The 18320-nt window shown below is 48.7% G+C and overlaps 1 protein-coding gene across 3 annotated transcripts in view; it reads right to left on the bottom strand.

Moving 5' to 3' along the window:
- The window catches only part of SERTM1 (serine rich and transmembrane domain containing 1), a 46328-nt gene extending 28608 nt beyond the window's left edge, over positions 1-17720 (bottom strand). Inside the window, exon 1 of one of the 3 annotated variants that reach the window (XM_048848248.2) lies at positions 17567-17720. The gene's annotated coding sequence lies outside the window, so the exon portion shown is untranslated. The other 2 variants (XM_048848259.2, XM_048848268.2) reach the window with 2 other exon arrangements.
- Between the last annotated feature and the right edge of the window lie 600 nt (positions 17721-18320).

Raw genomic sequence — 18320 nt, 5'->3', positions numbered from 1 at the left:
GCTGGGGTTATTAAATTCATTTCATGCCTTGGGGTGGAGGGGATGGCAGGGAAAAAATTGCAACTCCTAATGGGTCGCGACTAGAAAGTGCAAAGACTGCTCCCTGGGGGGAAGCTGCGAAAGGCGGGAAGGAAATAACCCCAGGGGCGGCATTAGCATTGCAGGAGGAGGGGAATTGGGCAGGGACGGGGTGGGGGCAGGGGCAGGGATAAGGCTCTGGGGTTCAGGAGGCAAGCAGCTAAAGGAAAGTGCCTCCTGAGCAGAGTCAAGTGTTAAGGGGTAAGGGAGGGGGCTCCCAATAATGCTAGGCGCTGGCTCCGTGGTGGTCTTGACAGCCATGGCATCAGGTGGTGGATCACGTTCTGCAGGGTACTCACCCGGGAAGGCAATTAGGGGGAGGGAGCATGGAGAAAGAGGGGCTGGGGTAAGATTGCCCAGCTCGAGGCCAGCTGGCAGTAGACCATCCTCTCCCTGGGTGACTGGGGTCAAATTTAGGGCCTCAATCTCCGCATACACGGAGGAGAGGCCAGCTCCTGCTACCCCGGGGGCCTCTCCTCTAGGGCCCGCCTCAACGGTCGCCTCGGGGTCTGTGGGGGGTTCGGGTGGTATCCGGGCGGAAGGGGCGTCCTCAGGAGTCTCGGAGGGGAGGGTCTCCCGTGGAGGGGGGATTCTGCCCTCCAATGCCAGTCTGTCTTCCCCTCCCGACACCAGCGGATGGATCTCACTCGTGGCCATAGCGGGAGGATCAATATCAGCGCCTCCTTTCCTGGTCTTCCGGGGGGCTTCCGCGTCGGATGGATGCAGCAGAGCTCGAGCCTTCCGCTTGCCTCGCTTCCCCTGGACTAGGGTCCAGCCCTCCATAGCGTCGTCTGGGGGTTGGTTAGCAGGGGTCGTGTCGGGGGGCGGAGGCGATGGTTCAGGGGTTCGGGGAGGTAGCGGTGAGGCAGCATGAGGGGCGGGGGGTTCTCCTTGGGGCGGGCCCTCTCCTGTATCCAGTAATATCCTTGCCACACCCTCCTCCATAGGCTCTACCGGATTGGTAATAGCAAGGGTGGAACTCCCTTGCTCGCCCGGGCGTTGTAGGGAAGGTATCTCTTGGGCCCAGACGGGAGCAGCAATGGGTCGAGTAGGAGGAGGGTTGGTTTCAGGTGCCGGGCAGCCAGGGGTGTCGGCAACGACGGGGCCGATGTCCTGCCGGGTCTCGGGTGCCCCTCCCCCGCCGGGCCAAAGGGCAGTCTCTGCGGACATGCCCCGCTGAGCGGCAGAGGTAGCACCGGGCCTCTCCGGTGGAGTAAAAGACCCGATAGCGGGCTCCCTGGTAGGGGACTAGGAAAGACCCCTCGAGCACCTCTCCGTCACGCGCCCCCACCGGCGGTAGAAGCTGCACTTGCCGGCAGAACGAAAGGACGTGACGGAGGGTGGGGTCCTTGCAGCCCAACGGAAGAGGGCTGATGACAGCGTCAAGTTTCCCCAGGGTGGAGAGAGCGGGTAACAAGGCAACATTGGGTAAAAAGGGAGGAACGGAGGTGAGGACGAGGCAAATGCCCAGGTCTTCTAGCGGCTCTAGGGGGACAAACACCCCCCCCACCACCAGGCCCCTCTCCACCGCCTCCTGGGCGGCAGCCTCCAAAGCTAAGAAAAAAACAACCTTCCCATACATCTTGGAGGCCGCCACAATAGCCGTGGGTCCTACCACCTTCGCCAACGCCTGCACGTATGTCTCCACGTGGGGCGAGGCGGGCACCAGGAGGCAACGGACACCGTGCCTCCTGGTCAAGGTGGGGAAAAGGCCCCGGCCTCTGGTGAGGGTAGCGGAGGCAGGGGGTGGGCGAGATGACGAGGCGGCAGGCAGGGGGGAGCCCATCACCGCCCGGGCATACGTCCTGGGGGCCGGGGGAGGAACATTCGCAGAGCTGGTGGAAGGAAACGCAGGGAGGGGCGCCACGGTCGATGACGAGGCCACAGCTGTGGGGGCAGCCCCTGCCATGAAGGGCCTAGTGGTTTTAGCGGGGCCCTTTCCTTTCTTCCCGCCCTGGCCTTTCCGGCCAGCTGGGGGGGGTTCCTGGAATCTGGGGGGGCGGTGGGTGCAGCAGCGGCAGTAATCACCCCAGTGCCTCCTGCTGCCGGTGCCCCAGCGGGGGGGGGGGGGGGTGGCAAGTATTTTAACAATAGTGGGGGGGCGACCTTGGGGGTCGGGCGGGGGGGTGGGGGAGGGACAGCTGATATTGTTAGAGGGGCCTCACTCCTCTCATTCCCCGCCATTGTGAGTAGGGAGAGACGGGGAGACACCGGAAGGAGGAGGAGGAAGCAGATTAACCGCTCCTCCCTGCTGGGCTGCAGGCAGCGGGGGGGGGGGAACAAAATCGGGGTCCGGTAATAGGGGAAAGCTGTGGGATAAGCAATCCGGGGGGGGGGGGGTGTAGACCCATGCACGTTTGTCCAAAGAGTCTCGGTTGGTCGGCTGTTATGTCTGGTCCAAAAGGCAAAGTTCAAAGCGAACAACTGGATCCGAAGGTAGATGGCAGGTTGCCAGCAGGGACGGACGGCGTGGGGGCCGTGACAGTTGTCGTAATGGTGTGGGGGGGTGGGCACCGATGGATCGGGGGGGGCTCCGTGCCACACCCCCTGTGCCGCCACAAACGCAATTAAGCCACAGTCAAACTCCCCCTCACGAGAGTATAATTCAGAAAATCACTCAGTCTTACGGCCCCCTTCACGATGATTTGTAGCTTCCCTGGGTTATTTCTCCTGTCTTCTGAAATCTTCTTCTCCTGCTGCGTTGGCTGTGTTCCAAGGCTTCCGGCAGGCCGAGAAAAATTACAAAAATAAGCTGACAGCAAAACGGCTGGGTCTGGGGGCTTCCACTCCCCTCTCCGGATAGCAGGTCGGCAATCTTCCCCCCCCTCCTCCGGGGATTTCAGCTGAGGCAAATAGCTGTGCCCGGGAACAGGCGTGGGGGGGGGGGGGGGTGCTGGCGGCAATTTGGCAGCTGACCAGCACTCAGCAGCAGCAGAGAAACGGCAGAAAGACGAAACGAAACAAAAAAGCATCTGGCCCAGTCGGGGGGGGGGAACTAAGGCAGGGTTCAAAAGTAAGAAAAATCCAGGCCAGGGGGCTTCAGGAAAGAATAGAAAGCAGATAGCTGAGGAGCAAGCAAAGGACGTCCCGCTTCCCAACAGGGAAGGTTCCAGAACAATCATGAACCTTCTGGAGACAATTAAGACAGGTTGATTAGAACACCTGCAGCTAATCAAAAAGCTGCTAGAATCAATTAAGGCAGGCTAATCAGGGCACCTGAGTTTTAAAAAGGAGCTCATTTCAGTTTGTAGTTTGTATGTGAGGAGCTAGGAGTGAGAACGTGGCCTGTTGGAGGACTGATGTGTACAAGCATTATCAGACACCAGGAGGAAGGTCCTATGGTGAGGGTAAAGAAGATGTTGGGCGGAGGCCATGGGGAAGTAGCCCAGGGAGTTGTAGCTGTCACACAGCTGTTCCAGGAGGCACTCTAGACAGCTGCATTCCACAGGGCCCCGGGCTGGAACCCGGAGTAGAGGGCAGACCCGGGTTCCCCCCAAATCCTCCCAACTCCTGGTCAGACACAGGAGTTGTCGACCTGGACTGTGAATTCAGAAAAATGGCCAAGCTGAGGGCTGCCATGAAGCTCCAAGGCGAGCAAATCTGCCAAATAAGCACAAGACCCACCAAGGTAGAGCAGGAACTTTGTCATGCTACATACCAGGAGAAGGTCTGTGGAATATGATTGTGCCATTCTTATATGGTCACTTTTCAGAATAGAATTCCTCTTTAAATATTACTTTCCTGTCAGCTATTCTTCCATTCATCTCTAGTGTAATTCACTGACTGATCTTATTCTAATTTATTGCCTGTTTACATCTTTCCCTGAATGGCACCCCTCTGAAAGGCTATTTCTTGAGGAAAATTACTGTGAGCTGTTTTCAACAGTGCAGACAACATCAATTAATACAATATCCTGACACCCGAATATGTTTGTTGTTTTCATTAAATGTTGAGCAGTATGTGAGTCAGTAGTGGTCCCCGACTGCAGACTAAACTGGGTTACAAATGATTGCTGTAATCTCAACATGACACACAGTAAGTAGGGTACTTTTTCAGATAACCTTGGTTACACAGTGTTATAAATCTGTTACAATGCAGTTGCGTCTCTCTCCATATTTTGATTCAACCACTTTCTTTCATCGCCTGGCCTCAGCAAAAATGCAATTTAATGGATCTTCTTCACAGTTGCTGGGGCTCTACAAATAGTTGGGAAGAAGGCTGAGGAGTGGGGAACCAAGATAAGCCTGGGATATTCATTTTCTTCTGAGTGTATCGGTCACAGACCTTACAAGTTTTTTCAGGGATGGCACCTTGATTTCTTTATTTCTTTCTGACCTCTTGGGACTATGAGTTGAGAGATATTTTAGCTATCATAGAGGTTTGTAAGTGCTCATGAAGAGTGCCAGTTTGACATCGCTGAAAACTGAAATGTTTTAGACCTTGCTACACTAGTATTTTTGTTAGAATCTCCCACCATCTCTCCCCTTTTTTCTGGTATTTATATGACCCCCTCATCACCATCCTAAATGAGCACCTCACAACCATATTTTTTAAAATGTATTTATTTTCACAACAACCCCATAAGGCAGGGAAGTGCAATCATCACCCATTTTACAGAAGGTGGACTTAGGTACACAAAGAGTAAATGTCTTATCCAAGGTCACAGGAAGGCTGTGGTGGAACAGGGAATTGAACCTGACTCCTCAAGTTCTAGTTTAGAATACTAACCACTGAGTGCCCATCCACTCTGCTCTACCGTCAGTGCAGCTTCACTCATTGGAGCACTAATCTAGACCAGCCTGTAGCATTTTAACCACCATGTCACTGGGTGATGAGTGGTTAAAATGGCAGCAGTTGGTCTGCTTTAGTGATCTCACTCTTCATAGAATCGTAGGACTGGAAGGGACCTGGAGAGTTCATCTAGTCCAGTCCTCTGCACTTATAGCAGCGCTAAGTATTATCTATTGCCAGTACTAGCTGGAGAATGTAACGCAGATGCTAGTGGAGACCAGGTTTTATTTAACCATAGAATAGATACAGCAGAGGCAGAAGTATTCCCCCCACACCTTGCTGATGGGCCTCAGCTCTGATCTGGAAGGTAGTTCAGAATCCAATCAATTTCAGTCTCTCACCTGAAACAGAAATTAGTGCTAATTGTGATGGGCTTTTTGTAGTGGACACCTGCCCAGTAGAAACTGAACTTGGAACAACTCAGCCCATGGGCCACCCATCAGACAGTGACAGCTTTCAGTAACTACTGATTTGAACTAGATTTTAACTGGTGACTTGAAGGTGAAAAACTTCATATCTTATTACCATTTCACTGAATTTGCCAATCACATCCTAGTACTGGATTTACTTTTTCTATAAAAGTTAATGTACAAATAACCATCATATGATTGATATTTAGCAGCATGTTGAAATTCATTCAGATATCCAGGTATATCAGGTAATAAACAGAAGGCTTCTGTCTCAGCCTTCATAGGGCTGCTATCTTGGATTTATGTCAGGATAGTGATCCTTTGAATAAAGGTAATTTTCTCCTGTTTAAAGGAGTTTGTTTTGCTATAGTCATTTAATAATGAAGCCTTTACATTGAATCTATATGCTGAGCACAAGTAAGCTCAAATAGTTATATAATGGCCATCCAAGCACAGATATGGAATGGTTTTTTTTAAAAGGTCTTTCCTAATGATCCTTCCCTGATCTTAAAAGTCCCTACACCTGAGAGTTCCATCTGCGTTAACAATAGTTTTGAATTCAGTGAGGCCAATGGTTATTCTTCATTCTCTCATGAGTGAGCTCCATAGACTAAGTCCAGCTCCTGGGCAAGTTCTGGCTCCTGCACTCACAAGTCTCCTCCTATTGGTCAACAATTTAAACGTTCCAGCAGAACATAGCTGTTGTGGGAGGTCATCACGACACTCATGATCATACGGGGAGTGGTGATCTGGTAAGCCAATCTCATGGAGGGCTTTGACTATCAGGACAGAGACCTTGAACAGGACTCTGTGCTCAAAGGGGAGTCAGTGCAGAGAGCAGGGTTATGTACACAGAGACCTGTGCTACTAACCAAGTGTGCTGCAGTGTTTTGTACCAGTTGGAGCTTTCCCATTCTAAGATACAATGAGTTAAAAATAATTAAGGCTGGAGATCATGATTTCTTGGATCACCAAGGTAAAAGATGTGTTTGATAGGATGAGGTGAAATTTTATGGTTATTTGCAGATAGTAGTGACCATATTTTGAGGCCACGGCTATTTAGCCATCTAGTAGCACTGAGGAGTTTGAAAGGACAAACTTAATCTTAGGGCAGATCTCCACAGTAGTGGGGGATGTTATAGAGGCAGCAAGTATTTCAAAGTGCTTCCTTCATCCTCCCAGGATCACCTCTGTCTTGCCTGGGTTTGGCTTTAGCCAGCTGCTCTCTTCATCCAGGTGCTGATTTCAGCCAGGCATGGAGAGGCGTGGAGACAGTGCTGTTTAAGTTTGATGGACGAGAGATGTCATCTGGCATTATATCTATGTAATACTGGTACTTCAGCCTACATTGCCTAAGCAGCTCTCCTACTAGCGTCACAAGGATGCTGAATAAGACAGAGAGGATTGAGCCCCGTGGGCCTCCACAGGTGAGGGCTTTGGAGATTGAGGAACAGTTGCCCATAACAACCATCGGCGTTTGGTTTGAGAGGAAGAACCCGAGACATTCCAGGACATTTCCATTCCTCTCTGCAGCCACACAGAGACTGAACAACAGTATTTAGTGACCCACAAAGAGATCCAACAGGATGTGTGCAGATGCATTTCCCTTGTCTATGGAAGAACATAATGACAAGTACTGGTTCTCTACCTTGCCCTGGTGAAGCCTGACAGAGGGATCCAATATCCTGGCACTTGGCAGATAGCACTGGAGCCTGTCGTTTGCTAGTACTCTATTAACTTGCTAGGAAAGGGAGGTGATCGGTGATCACAGTTTGAAGATGTGTAGCAAGAAGGAATGGCTTGTTTAGCTCTGGTGAGACGACTGTATGTTTTAGGGTGAGGGGCAGATTTCCCTTGTTAAAGAAGATGTTGATGATCTCTATTACTATTAGGAGCCCTAGGTGTTCTCTGCTCTCTTTTACTATCCTGGAGATGGTAGATTGGTACGGCATGATTTCCCTTTACAAAAAAACCATGTTGACTCTTCCCCAACAAATCATGTTCATCTACGCGTCTTGCAATTTTGTTCTTGTTTTTGACTTCTTGTTCAGTCAGTCAGAAATAAGGATGGCATGGTGTATCATCACCCTTACTTCTGCACTGCTGCTGTGGCTTGTGGTGCCAAGCACCTGGCCTGCAGCTCAAGGCGGGCTCCATGCTTTCACACGGGGGCTGCATCTTGCCAGAGCCAATGGCCCTCCTGCAGCCCTCTGGCCACTCCTGGCTCACCAGGGGTGCCATTTCAGATTTTGGTTTGGTGTGAGAGATTGCGTGTGTGTTTGAGGGCAGGAGAAAGAGTGTTGGCGGGGGAAAGTGTGTGTATGTGTGCGGGGGAAGCGCTGTCTTTTTAAGCAGGGCACTCAGGAGCCCGAACACTTTTTTTCAGCGAGCAGTAGCTGCTGAGGGCAACACTCACTCCTGAGCCAGCAGCAGCCACAGACAAGCTCTCCCTGTTCCCTGACCACAGCTCAGTGGTGACTGAGTACCTGGGCAGAGGAGGGGGACACCCTGACATCAGCCCCTTTTCCCCTGCTCTGCACAGCAGACAGAAGGCAGACTCCCAGTCCACAGCAGCTTGGTCAGTGGAGGCTCCATGGGGTCAGGGGGCAGAGGCGGGAGCTGCAATTGAGCAGGGCGGTGGGAGGAGGAGGGGCACCCCTGGCCCAAGGCACACAGCAGCACCCCCCCTGAGCACAGTGCCCTGGGTGGTGGCCCACCTTTAAGGCCGGCCCTGTCCAGAAGGGATGGGGATGGTGCAGGCAGAGGGGGCTGGGCTCCTCTCTTCCCCCTGAAAGGTGTTTAACTGGCTGCCCCAAATCACCCACAGACCACAGGACAGGGTCACGATTGTTTAGTGCAGCGGGGGTGGGTGGGCTGCTGCTGGGGTCACCCAGGGGGTGGGGTCCTGTGGCAGTGGCTCCAAAGCTCCCTGTCCCTGCTTTGTGTCCTTGTGGCTGCTGGCGATTGCTCTTACCTCTCTCCTCATGTAAAAGAAATCAATAGATTTTCGTGGAGGGTAGGAGGTGCAAGGTATTTCAGTAATCTGCACATCTGGACTGGATATTATGGAGTCTCTTGTCCCTGGCCACCTCCTCCTCACTACCACAGCTGGTGCCTGCCTCCCTCCCCACCTGGCTGCTGCCAAGTCCCGTCTCCAGAGGTGTACAATTAACATTTGTTAAAAAAGAAATAACGTATTAGTTTATTTTGAGTTAACTGCATGCATTAACTGTGATTAACTGACAGCCCTAATAATTCTACATTTGTAAATTGCACTTTCATGATAAAGAGATTACACTACAGTACTTGTATGAGGTGAACTGAAAAATACTATTTTATTTATCTTTTACAATGCAAATATTTGTAATAAAGAATAATACAAAGTGAGCACTGTGCACTTTGTATTCTGTGTATATATGAAAATGTAGAAAAATGCAAAAATATTTATAACAAATGTAAATTGGTATTCTATCGTTTAACAGTGTGATTAAAACTGATTAATCACAATTATTTTTAATCTAGTTAATTTGTCTTGCATTAATCGCTTGTGTCAACCAGGGCCGGCTCTAGGCACCAGCTAAGCAAGCTGGTTCCTGGGGCAGCGCTGCTGAAGGGGCGGCACTCCGGCGGCAGGCCCCTCCGTTGTTTCCTGCGGTGGCAATTCGGCGGCGACTCCTCTGACTCGGGTGGGTCTCGCCGTTGCCAGCAATTCGGCAGCAGCTCCCTCCCTCCTGGGGGTGGATTCGGCAGGTGTTTTTTGTTTGTTTGGTTTTTTTTCTGCTTGGGGTGGCAAAAAACGTAGAGCTGGCCCTGGTGTCAACTGTGATTAATTGACAGCCCTATAAAAAAATCCTTTTTAGTCTGTTTTACCACCATGTCATCCTACTACTACCCTTCTCCTCAGCCCTCCTAAGGGAGTGAATGAGGAGCCTTGACAGCTTGCTTTCCTGTGGCACTGCTTTAGCTTTGGAGTCATAAAGCCAGATTCTAATCTCAGGTGGGCTTGCATTGGCTCAGATCTTAATAAAATAAATACTACTACAAATAATTCATAGGTATTATTTATATTGTGGTAGCGGCTACAGGCTCCTCTGCTACACTAAGCACTGTACAAACACATAACGAAAAGACAGACCCTGTCCCTGTCCCATTTTGTTTTCTTACCTTGAGAGATCCATCAGTAAGCACAAGGTCTGCACAAGGGCAGCAACAGATTTTGTTTAGCACTACATATCACACATCTAAGATTAGAATCTGGCCCATGTGCTGTCTTCAGCAATGCAGATTAAATTGACTGTACATGAGGAAACAGTCCCAGACCACACAGACTGAAACAAATAGTGCCACTTTCAAAAAGATCCTCCCTGAAAGGAAAAAGAGACCCACATAGTCTTTATATTTCAAATCTCTACCCTTTCAGCACATTTGGTGTGAACTACTCTTGAGAAATAGTTCTCTAGAGATAAATGTTAACGCATTGGTATGTTGCTTTTATCTCTTCTATCACTGTATTACTTATGGCTTAAGCCTGTCCAAATTCAATAAAGAAAATTACCTAGTGCTACCAAGACTGCTAAGTACACTGTTGAAATCCAAATGTTTTGATTACATTTATTACACTGTTCCACCCAAAAGCATCATGACACTATCCTGGAAACCTCTCCCCATTCTGGACTAAGTGTTGGTGCCCCTTAAGGAAACGGGTCATCACATAATAACCCTACTAAGCAGACAGCTCAAAAAACTAAATTCTGAAAGGTGCTGAGCACCCTCAATATCCAGCACCTCCCAGAACAGAACCTCTGTCTACTCCTCATTTCTTTCAGAAAGATTCTCTGGAGGGAAGAAGCATAAGTCTCTTCAAAATGCACATTGTCCGCAAACAAGAAAAATACAAATGATTGCACTTGTGTTCCATGTCTCTTTTGTCTACAGAGGACTTTCATGAATAAATTCCTTTCACACTGAACACTGCAGTTGCTGATTTATTCTACTGTTACATACCGTGCAGTGGCTCCCATACATAGCAAAGAAAACAGCCGAAAATGATTACACTTGCTGGAGCTGCAATGCAAAAACTAATTCATCCTCAAGATTGGAATGTGTTCATTCATATTCAAATGGCAGCTGTACCCATTGAGATGGACAGGGCTGAGTTTTGAATTATATGAGAAGTACTATTTGAGAAGGACTAGTTAGTTCAGAAGATCAGGAAGCGCATCTACATAAGGTCCTTTGGATAAGCGGTTGTATCCCACACTTTTTATTCCTTCTAATATCTGTTAAATGCCTTTAAAAGCTATTCCCAAAGGCTCAGTTGTGCCATTTATGCAGAGCCTATTATTAAGGGGGAGTCCATCATGGTACTGCCCCAATTATAACTCAGAGAGGAATTCTGCCTTGATGAGCACATATCCACACTTGCTCTATGGGCCAGTGAGTTTGGGGGAGGAGGATGGGGCCAAGATCCTGCCTCCTCTCTGCACCTCTGTGGGAGTAAATAGGGAGCGATCTCTGAACTCCTCAGCAAGGACTGCAATTGTGCCTGACCACACAAGAAGGGAAAGCCTGGTGCCCTCCCAAGTAAGGAGGAGGCTGAATCTGACTCAAAGGAATTATTGTATGCAGTGTTGCTAAAACTACATTGGTCCTAGGATATTATCTTTTATTGGACCAACTTCTGCTGGTGAGAGAGACAACCTTTCAAACTTACACAGTGCTCTTCTTTCCCAGACCTGAAGAGCTCTGTGTAAGTGTAACCCACACACCTTTGGGGTGTGGTGTTCTGTCCCATCTAGTGGCACCAAGATGACCTAGAGAGAGAGAGAGAGACAGAGCTACAGCCATAGCTACCAGACACATGCCTTTTAGCTCATGCATTTCGCTCCAAAACGCTCAAGTTCGATCCCGCGCACCAATGACCGGGGTCTGTCGGTGTTACAAGTGGGGGCTCATCTGGGATTTCAACTGGGAAGTCTCTGAAGCTCGGGATGCACTTCCTCAGCTAGGGGAAGTATGTAACCCACACACCTCCTGCGTGTGGTGTTCTGTCCCATCTAGTGGCTCCGAGACCACTTAGAGAGAGAGAGAGAGAGAGAAATTAATGACAGGTTTCAGAGTAGCAGCCATATTAGTCTGTGTTCGCAAAAAGAAAAGGAGTACTTGTGGCACCTTAGAGACTAACACATTTATTTGAGCATAAGTTTTTGTGAGCTACAGTTCACTTCATCGGATGCATCAAATAAATTTGTTAGTCTCTAAGGTGCCACAAGTACTCCTTTTCTTTTAGAGAAATTAATGAGTCTGCTGTACTGCCTTAGCTACCAGCCATATGGCTTTTGGCTCATGCATTTAGCTCCAGAGGTCCCAGGTTTGATTCTGCTCGCCGATGACCGGGGTCTGTCGGTGTTACATAAGCTCAAAAGCTTGTCTCTCTCACCAAAAGAAGTTGGTCCCATAAAAAGATATTACCTCCCCCACATTGACTCCCCAAAGGAAGGGGTCTTGTAATAGATCTGCTGGGGAAATAATTTTTTCTCCCCTGCAAAAAAGTCAATGATTTTTTTTCATTGTTTCAGATTGCCAAGTATTCAGATATGGTTTGGTTTTGTTACTGCTAAACACACACACACACACACCCTATCAACCTACCAAAATCCCCACAAACCCTGAAAAATCTGAATTTTCTTTGTTTGTCTGTTGGCAACCCAAACTGAGAAGTTTTCTGTTAAAACTGCAAATTCTGGGGTGGGGACGGTTGTTTTTTTAATGAAAACCAGCAAGATTTAATTCAAACCACACTTTTTCATAAAACATTTCATTCTCAATTAAGTTTGAATGAAAACTAGTTGTTGAAAAAAATTCAACTAGCTCTGTCGGATGGCCCCCCTTTGTCATTCAGGCTGGGTCAGGTTCTGCCAGCCTCATGCACAGAGAGTAGGACCTTAGGCTGTGAAAAATCCAATGAAAATCAGCAGGGTTCGTGGACTAAGGTGCTGGTCAATGTGAGTAATGGTGGCACCATCTGTGCCCAAACAAATGGCAGCTGAATTCTGTTAGCGTGTGATTTGCTGTTAGCACGCGTTCATGCCCATCTCCTCAAACAGCGACATGCCTTTCTGTTCCTATCTAAGTGTCTTCTGGTTGGTGAGGAGCTCTCTTTGGAACAAATCCTGCCTGGCCCTTATGCAGGAAAGCAGTAGAGGAGTGGGGAGTGTGTGTCCCCATGTAAGGATCAGAGAGAATTCCAGTGCCTGCACGGCAGGGAGCAAAGGGGGCTACTCCATCCTCAATCCCCCGGGAATGCACTGTGCCATGCTCCACTCCCTCCCCCTGCAACAATACACTGGCTCACAAAGCTGGCTGGCTACACAAGGGGAATTAAGCTGCACCTCTTCAAGGGGTTTGGTAGCAGGCATACAGTCTCTGCCCAGCTAGGAGCTCTGGCAGGTATTCTGTGTCCCTGAGGTAGAACGGCTTCCTGGTATTCGGGGTAGTGCAGCTCTGCAGCATCATTTACTATAGGCAAAAAGAAAAGGAGTACTTGTGGCACCTTAGAGACTAACCAATTTATTTGAGCATAAGTTTTGTGAGCTACAGCTCACTTCATCGGATGCATCCGATGAAGTGAGCTGTAGCTCACGAAAGCTTATGCTCAAATAAATTGGTTAGTCTCTAAGGTGCCACAAGTACTCCTTTTCTTTTTGCGCATACAGACTAACACGGCTGTTACTCTGAAACCTGTCATTTACTATAGGCTACACCTACAAGACACAATTAACCCTATGCATGTTGTCCTTATTAGCACCCCACATTCACATTACACAAGTAACACAATCTTTAGTCACACATTCACTCGTGAGACTAAGGGTTTGCAGGATTGGGCCCCTATGGTTTGATACCGCTCAAAATAACGTTGATCAGAAAATTCCGCATGGGATCCCACTATCCTTGTTTCCAAAGAATACAGTCTTAGGGCTGTCATGTTGTCAGGTTCCCCATTAACTAATGAGGAGCATTGTGGTAACTGAGCCTAGGTATTTACCCTAATTGTGAACTCAACTGTAAAAAGTGAGTGCAAGTTCATCAAATGTCACAATAACCAATAACAATAAATGTTGATGGGAAAAGATGCAAAAGGGAGACGAAAAGATTAGCCTAAACAAAAAGGCCTACTGATATAATTTAAGGGCTGCGTCAAGATCATGCCTGAAAACAAGAAACACATGGGACTGAAAAATCAATGGACCAAAATTGGAGTGTCATAAATTTGGCGTAATTGGTGGCCAAAATAATGAGGGGATGGGCTATTCCACTCATCACTCCCTTTTGGGGTCTTCAAAAAGAGACTTTGGGGTGAAAATTAGCAGAGTGGAAATGAACGCTACAATTGTTAGCTGAAAAAAGAGAAAGGGCTGAATGTCAGCATCATGGCTGTCACTCCCACTGGTTCCTGGGACCCTAGACTTCCTTCATCCTAATCCTGCGAAACGTCTTGACCAGAGAAGAACAGAGGGACGGACTCAGATGACATCATCACCTCCATTGGCTCCAGGTGAATACCAAACATCACCCGGGATGTGAGACTTCCATCTCTCTCCCTTCCTCCTCCCCCCACATGTCCTTTTCCTTTCCCCTCCCTGAATTATTCTCTTTCTTATTGGACAGTCACAGAGGGGAAAAGGAGAGGAATAAGAGAATGGCTTAGCCAGCCAGGACTGCTTATTTTGCAACACTGCAGTAAGCCTGTGAGCAGAATGGTAGTCAATGCAACGCTTTAGCAAGCCCGATGCTGGTACAAGTTTGCCAGGTGTCGGAGTGGCTGATGAGACTCTGTGCTGTACCTGTGTTCTTCCAGCAGTGAGGTTTCAAGTGAGAGTCCACACCAGAGACAGAGAGCTGCATTTTATATCTTTGCTGTTCTCTCCTCTCCTCTCTTGTGTGCGTTTGTCTTGTTTTGTCTTCTAGGAAACAAGAACTGACTTTATCAACAACAGCTGCTCCAGTCTATGTCAATTAACTTCCTCTCTTCTCCCCAAAGAGGACAGTTATTACCCCCTTTAAAGACATCTTTTAATACCATCTAAAAGGCTGTGAGAGGATGGAGGGATATGCTTGTTTCTTGACCCTTCAGATCACATGATGTGACCCTGCCCAAGAGAAGTTATGGGTTAGCAAGGCAGGCAATAGGCAGTGACACCTGTGCAAAAATCCCTCATGTGGACAAGCCCTTAGAGTAAAAATATCAAAGAGGAGGAAGTATGGGTGGTTCCAAGCCATGATTCATTTCAGTCCATTCCAGCCTGGAGATCTAAGACCATGGCCAATTTGAATTTAAAAAGCAAAGTCATAAGGGATTAGTATGGAACAGCTCCAGTCCTGCATCGATCCATGACTCCATAATCCTTGGTTCTTGAGTCTCTGAACTGGGAAGATTACCCCCATACATCCCTACATTTCAGTCATATCCTTTTTCACAATAAAATGCCCACTACTATGTACAGTATGCTGGAACTCTGTAGTCGTCAAAATGTGGCTCTACTATTAGTACATTCTACCATGTTACTATGATTTCCTCTGAAATATGTTTAATCTGATTTATTATGCATGATATCTTTTATATGCTTTTACAACGGTTACATTCTCTGGCAAATGTTTAGCTTTTTAACCATCTCCTCACATCTCTCTCTCCCTCTCTCCTGCCTGTTTTGCAATGCAAGGACAGTGAGAATTCCCTTTCGCTGCTTTCTGTCCCAAGCTTCATCACCTCACATTAAACATGCTATACTGATGATATTGCAACACCTCCTGGCTTTTATTTGGGAAGAAACTGATTTGGGAGCATGTATTTTCTGCAGATGCATCAACTTATATTTTTTCTGTATTGTACTGTCTAAGCCTGATCCTTCTGTAAACTCAATGGGAATTTTGCCACGCATTTTCAATGGAAACAACTCCTGTCATACCCACACAAAAACAATGTGGGATGTAATGCCAGTGGCAACCCAAACTATGTCCAGAGCTCCAGAATATGTAGTACAGTAACAAATCAAGCTCTGCACTATAGAACTTTCATTTGGCAGGATAGTTAAAGAATAGAAACCAACATGTGCCTATTTTGACTCTGCATCCTTTCCATTCTGAAAAGAGCCAATTCATGGACACAGTCCATCACCTGGGCTCATTGAAAGAGTTCGTCCCTGTGCCGGAAGACAAAACAATTTCTCTGAAATGAAAAAAGTACTTTTTGATTTTTAAGGACTTGAATGGGTCAAGAAAAGGCCAATAAGGACAAAAATAGTACCCTACTCCATCACCTCATGTTTGAAAACAATAAAGCCACAAAGGAAAACAGACAAAACAATCCACAAATTAGATGTCATTGATTACTACCCTCTCTTTTATGGCACAGAAAAGACAAAATATCCAGTATTCTCTTTCTAACTACAATAACTAAGTAACTCATCCTGACACAGAGGGGACAGAAGGGGGTTTCCTATAATTGTCAGGCTTTCAAATCCTGTTTTGAAAGCTCTGTTAACATTACTAATATGTTGTTCAACATTGATCTCACCTGTCAATATCAGGTGCTTGGAATATCAGGTGCAATATATAGTGATGGGAAGCCTGAGACATGGATAGATTCTGAGATAAACAGTACATATCTATCTGTATCTTTGACTGGGTGTGATATATTGACCAAGGACTGAAATCAGACAACTCAGACCATGAAGAAAGCACACCACACTGGCTCAGTAGAGTGCAGAAAAATACCCCAGCTCCTGTGCAGCAAGCTAGAACTCCAATCAACTGCAAAGATTTTCCCCCCTTCTTAATTAAAGACCAGATCCTGATCTCAGCAGAGTCAAAGGCAAAGTTCCTATTGACTTCGGGGGAGCAGATTCGAGCTCTGCAACTGTTTTCTTCTCTTGCTGAAAAAGCATGAATCATTTTCATTTAGTGACTTTTAGGCAGCGCTTTGGGTATCACATTGCATTAAAAGCCTAAACAGTGAAATTGTACAGCAAACGACTTAAGAAAAACTATAATCTGAAACAGCAAAAAGTATGTTAATTCCCCACCCACCCATCCACCAACACAGACAACTATCAGTTTCAGCAGGGTACTGCGAGAAAACTAATGATGCATAACTCAGTAATGAAAAAGTGAGAAGGATCGCTTCAGAAATTACACGGCATTGTCATTAGCCAGATCCACACTACTTGCTTTCACATCTTACTATTCTTATCGGGGAAGAACTGAGAATAATAAGACTGCAGACATTCAGAAACGGATCCTTTTAGTTCTCTGTCCACTATACACCACGCTCCAGAGGTAAGCTGCATGCACACTTAAGGGGGTCATAATTGTCATAGGCGCGCCTGGAATCGATCCACACTAAACCCAATTTTTATGCAACCAATTTTTTCAGGAGGTGCAAAGAAAGTTGTGCAGCAAACAAATCCCACCACGGAAAGGGACGGACTCCCAGCCCTTCTCCCCGACCCCTCAACGTAGCATGATCCCCACACCCAGCGCTGTAAACATCTGAACCTAAGGGTATCACTCTTCTTTTGCAACTGACCGATCCTTGCCCCGCCGAGCAGGGTGAATGGACCAAGCTGCCTCTCTGGGAAGTGACCATGGTGGGAGGGGAAGTCAGGCAGTAAACCAAAGCAGATTCTCCCCTGTCCCTTTGGGAAGTGAGCGGTTCAGCTCCGGAACAGCCTAAGAGGCTGGTGGGGTCTGCCCAGCTGGCGAATCTCTCCACCACACTGGGCGGAAAACGCCTCCTCGCCCCATGCCCCGAGCAGAGCCAGCCCGCGGCCGTGCGGCTCAGGCAGGCGCCTGGGGTGATGTTTCCGGAGGCTGGTATCCTTTGAACAAACGAGGTTTTCAGTGGGACGAGGGAGGGGCGGGGGGCTCCATGCCTCCCTGACATTGCACAGAGCAAACTCCCTCTTCATCGGAAGAGAGAGCCTGCCTGGAAACCAGCCCCCAGTGCCCGCTCCTCCCTCTCCCCAGCGCTCACCACCTGGAGGCGATTCCGCAGCTCTTGATTATCCGGCTCTACAGTCCCGCGAATTGGCTCCTCCGCTAGAGGCCGGGATTGAACTGAGGCACGGGCAGCCCTGGGAGACCGCAACCATCGCCGCGCCGCTCAGCTCCCGCTGCCCAGCCGCGCCAGAGGGGTCACGCCAGAGGGCCCCCACGTCTCCCCATGCAACCCCCGTTATTCCTACGGCTCGCCTGCGGGGAGAGCCCCAGCCTGCGGGCAGCTCACTGACCTGCTCTGGGAAATGGCCCGAGGTCCCCCAGTCTGGCTGCAACGAGTGGGACCGGAGCGAGCGGGGCGGCTGCCCCTCGCCGTCCTACTCCTCAGAGCCCCGCGCCAGCCGGAGAGAGCGCGGCTCCCCTGCCCTGGGCGGGGCCGGGCGGCAGGCGGCCAATCAGCGCGCCCGTCACCACCCTGCTGCAGCTGTAATGACAGCGGCTCTCCACAGCCCGGCTGCTGCACTCTGCCTCGGGACTGGGTGTGTGTGAGCCCCGCACCCTCCACCCCGGCACCCCCACTTCTGTGTGAGTCCCTCACCCCTCCACCGCCTCTCTTCCGTGTGTGAACCCCTCACCCTCCACCGCCTCTCTTCCGTGTGTGAACCCCTCTGCCCGTCAGAGTTGGGAGCAACAAGGGCCGGGTTCAATATCTAGGGGATCCATTCCAATAACACAATGCAAACCGGCTCGAGCCCTCACCCAGTGACCTGGGACAAATATATACCACCCCCGCTGGGTGCCTCCAAGAGGCAATACTTCCCCTCTCGCAAGCACATAGTCTGAGTGTAGCAAAAAGCCTTTTAATAACAGAGAGAGACAATGTGGCATTATGTTGGGGAAACACCACCAACAGGATTCATAACACAACCCATGAGCAAAAAAACCCACCCCAAGCAAATTGGGGCATGCCCCTTTCCCTTTGGTTCTTGAGTCCAGCAACCCCAAATCACCCAAAGTCCCAAAAGTCCAATGACCCAAAAGTCTCTG

Source organism: Caretta caretta, chromosome 1, assembly GCF_965140235.1.
Source record: "Caretta caretta isolate rCarCar2 chromosome 1, rCarCar1.hap1, whole genome shotgun sequence".
Taxonomy (NCBI): domain Eukaryota; kingdom Metazoa; phylum Chordata; order Testudines; family Cheloniidae; genus Caretta; species Caretta caretta.
Note: the sequence above shows the minus strand (reverse complement) of the source record. Positions and strands in the feature narration are given on the sequence as shown.